Consider the following 6,102-nt stretch of genomic DNA (forward strand, 5'->3'; position numbering starts at 1 on the left):
GTCCTTGCTTGATTGACAAAAAATAACATAGTTTGTGATTGTTGATTTTTTTTATTTTAACTTCACCTATATACGGTTTTTTGGATTTGTCCCTTTACTGTATAAGACTTAGATTTTTCTCTAATGTAATGATTCATTTAGACTCAAAATTAAATTAACAGAATTAAACGTGAATGAAGCGTAATGAGTTCTTAGAAATTGAATGTCTATTTAAAAAAAAAGTGCTTGGTAACAGAATATATATTTTAAGCCGAAACGCAATAATTTAAATGAGCTAACAATATATCATATGAATATATTATTTTGTACAAGTAATAAACATGATAATTATTATTATGTGCAATAAATTATTGAAACAATAAAGCCAGCCCCGCTGAATTTATACGAGTGGCAATAAAACATTTTAAACAATTTCGCAGTTCATTGGACTCCCATTGTTACATATTAATTCATGCTAATTAATTTATATTATTTATGGAGCCACAGCTTGATGCGTCAATATACTGATCTGCTAATCTGCCAAAGATGGAAGCCTTTTTGTACGCTGTATAGAGTAGTTATTGGTTGATAAAAAATACTTGTGGGGGTTGAGTATACACTTAATAAATGACTAGGTAATTTTAAATATATGCCGGAGGAAGTAGTAGAAACAGAGTTAATTATTAAAATTAAGCTTAATTTGCTATACTCCGCGAAAAGCGGTAGAATCTGTATGATGTAATTTATAATTTCTTCAATCCTTATGCTCCACACCAAACAGATATTACAGATATTCGGTAATGCACGTTTCGCTCCGAAACCGGAGCATCGTCAGGAGATGTTGACTTAACAATTATTTATTGTAAAGTCAACTTTTCCCGCTCCAGTCATGGATTTCCGCAAAGTAACGCCTACTTCTATCCAATACAGATTTGATTGCTGATGGATTTACGCGAGATATTCGTTGTTATCTAAAACACTTTGTTAAATCGTAATTTAATTAAATTTGATTTATTACATAATCATATTAAGTTTAAAAGTCACTCATTAAGTAAAAATTGAGTTTAAATTACCGTCCAATCAGAGTTGAGGGTAGGCCTAGAGCGGGGTCCAGGCGCCATCTTGAGTGTCGTGTGGCTGACAAGCTGGTTTATGCAACATGCATTTTTGAATCGAGGTGGGTCATTGCGGGTTCTGTCTGGGTTCAATGAGTAATCATTCTTAGAATAGTAGTTTAATTACATATAGTGGAATATTGTAACTGCAGAATTGAATTGTATGAAACGGTGAACATTGCTTAGTGCCTGTATTTAATCCGAATGACGCTCACTAGAACCGTGAACGATAACGGCGATGTCGACAAGAATAGCCTTTCTCCTACATATATTTGTTATATTAAGAATACTGTAGTTAGAACTACCTATAACAATGATATTTAAATTGCTCATCTGAAAAATAGAGCTGAGTTTCATGCCGGTATCTACTCGCTAAAAATTTCCATTTGAACTGGTAACTACAAACAGACGGATATTGCACACGCTTCAAATGTGTCTTTTGTACCTTATTATCTTCTAATTACTTACCAGTTCCTTTTAAATTAGGTTGAATTTTAAATAAAATATAAAAGGTAAATAAATAAATAAATTAATAAATATACTACGACAATACACACATCGCCATCTAGAACCAAAGTCAGCGTAGCTTGTGTTATGGGTACTAAGATTACTGATAAATATTTTCATGAATAATATACATAAATTCTTAGAATATACATATAAACACCCAGACATGTTCATGCTCATCACACGAACATTTTCTAGTAGTGGGAATCAAACCCAGGGTCTTGGACCAGAAAGCAGGGTCGCTGCAAACTGCGCCAATCGGCCTTCGAAAAACTGAAAAACGTAATAAAAGCTTGAACATGCAGCGATAGTTTGAAATACCACACCGTCCTAATTTGTGCAATTGTATTTTCGATATTATATGGGTTGCATTAGTGGTTATTATTGCCGGGGTTATTGCTGCCATAATATTTATATCGCCGCAGTTGTTGGCTAATCTTATACGAAATACGTCGATATTTTTATATCGACATAACTCGTTACGTCTAGATCTTTCGGCTTTGTATCATGTCTATAAGATGAAAATTATACAAATTCAAAGTTAAGTTATTATAAGTGCTGTGTGCTGCGCAAACGTGTTGATAATCTTCTATACTTATAATAAAACTGTAACTGGACGATTTCTGTACATTAAATATATTTTGCAAATTTTGACCGGGGGATGCTGATGTTAATCGATACTCGAGTCCAAAACAGATTTTTATTTATTTTTTGTCTGTCTGTCTGTCTTTCTGTCCGTCTGTCTGTCTGCGCGAGGTTCCGCTAGTATTGTATAAACTTCTACATGTGAAAGACTCATCGAAAGTAAATCAGCTACAGATATAAATGTACACACTCATAAATATGAAACCTATTCTACGGTTATAATCGTAACTATGTACTCGAATCCAAACCAAACAACCACCAATTAGAGATATTTTTACAAGTGAAAATTATCTAGAAAAACAAGTTGTGATATTAATTATGGGGTGATATTTGAATCCTCGTGTTCATTATTGGAAGGTATTCCATATTTGTACCTAGTTTGTAATAAGTGATTTGTAATAATATTTCTTTACCTCTAAAATAAATACAGGTTTTCTTCCAGTCAAAAACTCGCATAGCTTCAACATATTTTAGTTTATATTATGAGTTGATGGTCACAAGAAAGAAACTACGATACTAGATTGATATCAGGTTTGCTTAGTTTAAATATTATAGGACTAAGATAATATTACTGTTGCAGATTTTGAAATAAACAGCTTCAAACTAAGTCAGATTAATGTATCCGTAGACTAAGTACAGGCGTCTCGTAGGAGAGACGGTTTTAGTGTATATACTCACCACGCTGCTCCAATGTGGGATGGTGGGCTTTAACTACAAGCAATTGATATTATAACCGCGGCCGACGGCTTAACAACTTTTCAAGGCACAGTTGTTCAAGCCGACGACGGAAAAAACACAATACCTTACAATTTTGTTCCTATGCGAGATTCAAACCCAGGACCGCAGTCGAATAAGCTAATCTCTAGACTGACGAAACACTTGCTACTCTTGATTGTCCTTACAACGTTGGTAAGAAAGCGCATCGTTAGAAGATAGTGTACCCATAGTCACCCTTTGGTTTAAGGAATCAGACTACGAATACTTGAAGCTAATGGTTTTACTTGGGCCCCTAAGGGATCCAATTAATGCTTCCAAATCGTCAAATACCGTTTGTATGTAATATAATAATTCGACAGAAAGATTACGTTTCTCTTTGTGACCAAATATGCCAGTAAAATAATAGTGTTTTGCGTGCGTACTATGTCTCATTTAACGCTGCAAATATTGTCTAACTGAAACGCAAAATCGTATCGAACACTAATGGTTCTCGAATTCCCTACGCGGGATAGAAATTTAGTTTTTTTAAACCTACTTTTTCAATATGTCTAGAATATGTTTGGGTAGCAACAATAACTAAAAATTTTGAATTTGAATTTGAATTTTTGAATTTAACGTAATTTATGTCAAAAATAATTTAAAAACTAAAATGTGCTTTCAGTGGTCATTACTAGGCATAGAGGAGTTAGCATAATTACCTTACGGGTCTACTAAAGGGCACGGAATTATTTTAATAATAATTAAGGATAAAAGTCCCCAAAAAAAAAAGCCATACGGGGGCATCGAATTCGAACCTTTAACTTTTCGATAAATATTACTTAACGTAGGAGAGCATCGCAAGAAAACCTGCTCCCTTGAGACCTCCATAATGTTTATAAGGACCAGTCCGCACTTGGCTTACAGAAGGTTGTGCTTTTATGTAAGGAATAGCTATAAAAAAGCAATTTTGTCATCAATTACCCGCTACGGCACCACCGCTTTGCATCAATTCGTTTGGCCAGCGGGTGGACTAAGGCCCTAACCCCCCCCCCCTCTCATTGTGGGGGGATATCATATCCCTGCCATCATCATCATAATCACATCAACCCTTTACCGGCACACTACAAAACACGGGTCTCCTCCCACAAGGCCGCAGTCCATCACGCTGGCGCAGTGCGGATTGATGGACTCCACACACCTTATGTTTCCTTAACGTTTCCTTACGATGTTTTCCGTCCCCGTTTGTAACAAGTTATATTTTCATTATTTAAAACGCAAATACTCTTAATTTAGTAAAGTTAGAGCGTGCTGGGATTCGAACTCGGCCCCCAAAAAGCGAAGTCGAGCTCCTACCTAATGCGCTATCACCCCTTCCCCTACCCTATAGTAAGCTGGTAATGGGTTTATAAGATGATGATGGCGATGATCCGTTACGGGATGCAATTTGAAGGTATGGTTTAGGACATAACAGCAAATCCAAAAACTGTTAGCAATAAATCCGTGATACCTGATCATGCGGTGCGCACGAGCTGTCTATAAAGCGAATGGCTTCGAATGCACGGTTTTTAAACCATGAAAATATTATTAGAACTGTACATTGCAAGAACCTTAGTTAACGCGAGTTACACCGCGGGGAACGGCAAGTAATCAATATTTTGATTAGACTGTAACGAACAACAAGATGAAATTCAGCAATGACAATTTAATTAAACAGAACAGTCTAGGTATCTGGTCATTCCATTTTGCACTGAATACGGACTTAATATAATAAGTTCGTAGCAATGCAGTATGTTATATTCCTCTGTGGGCTCTTTTAATTACTGTCTGGCCCCATGTATCATAAATTCTAATGGACTCCGCTCCCCGCTGCGGCGCGCAAATTGCATTTTAGAATATTAACGTAAACAACACACCATGCGACTGATCGAAAAGTTAAATTTTAATGTACATTTAACGTTAGGTTCTGTCCAGTAATAACGCTGTTTGATTGATGGCTTTGTCATTTTTTTTTTTAAGTACCACAACGTTGTGTTGACTGTGTATTAGAAAATACCTTATAATATGAAACCTCTATTTGCGAATCTTGGCATTATAATTGACCCGGATTCCGTTTTGTTTAACGGCGTAACGGCTATCTTCAGCATTAAGGCTCCTTTTACGCTCTCCACTCTTGTGTCTTGATTTTTAACATTTTTTTGGATAAAAAACGGATGGGAACTAAAAATTGTTTGGAAATTTCAAAAAACGTCCTTTCATAATATTAAAGCCACTTGCTTTAGTAAGAATTGATCCTCCTGTTTTTAAATTTTATGGAACGAATATAAAATATGTTTTATTTTCATTTGCAATTAAGTTGTACGAGCAAAGGTGACAGTGTAAGGCAAGCTTTGTATCTTTGACCACTCTTAAATCTTAATTTAACCGAGGTTGGGTTAAAGTATATACATTAAAATGCACATTGCGCTCGCAAAACCATTACTCGTATCAGGTGCAATATATTTCGAGTTTAAATTCCAGGTTGAGCGTACTTTAAATCTATTTAAACACCTCAGAGTCGAGATCAAGTGGTCCGAATTAAAAGCTTCAGTGGCACACGTTCACATAAATTCCTTTTAATTGCAAACCACCTAGACCTGTAAAAGACCATTAATAGCTAAGAAAATTAGCAAAACGTTTGTTGAAAATTATCCCAGACCAAGTATATTTTGACATACCAACGTATAGCTTTAAACACTTGATGTTTTTAATAAAAAGATTGCTTTCCTTGCCTCTTCTTTCATCTCTCACAAGATTGAAAAAATAATTTAACTCATAAACAATCTTCTGAATGTCAACTACATTTTAAAGTAAATATATATGTAACGAGGGAACAACCCGTTATGCATTCCATATAAGACTAAGTGCAACGGATTAGTGTAGGATAGTGACAACGGATGGCACCACTAGTCATCTACCTCGCGCTATCGTTTGTCCCTCGCCAAAAGTACAAGTAGGTACCGAGCGTAACACAATATTTGATGTCTTTGGTTAAGAGCTTAGCTTTACGTAACAGGTGCAGGCGACTCATCCGGCACTCCGAAGACTTACTAAACCGAGCATCAAAGCACACCCAGATGTTTGCGGCTGACTATCCAGCCCTGCCCCTTGGTGATCTGATATC

Source organism: Pararge aegeria, chromosome 5 (genome assembly GCF_905163445.1).
Source record: "Pararge aegeria chromosome 5, ilParAegt1.1, whole genome shotgun sequence".
Taxonomy (NCBI): Eukaryota; Metazoa; Arthropoda; class Insecta; order Lepidoptera; family Nymphalidae; genus Pararge; species Pararge aegeria.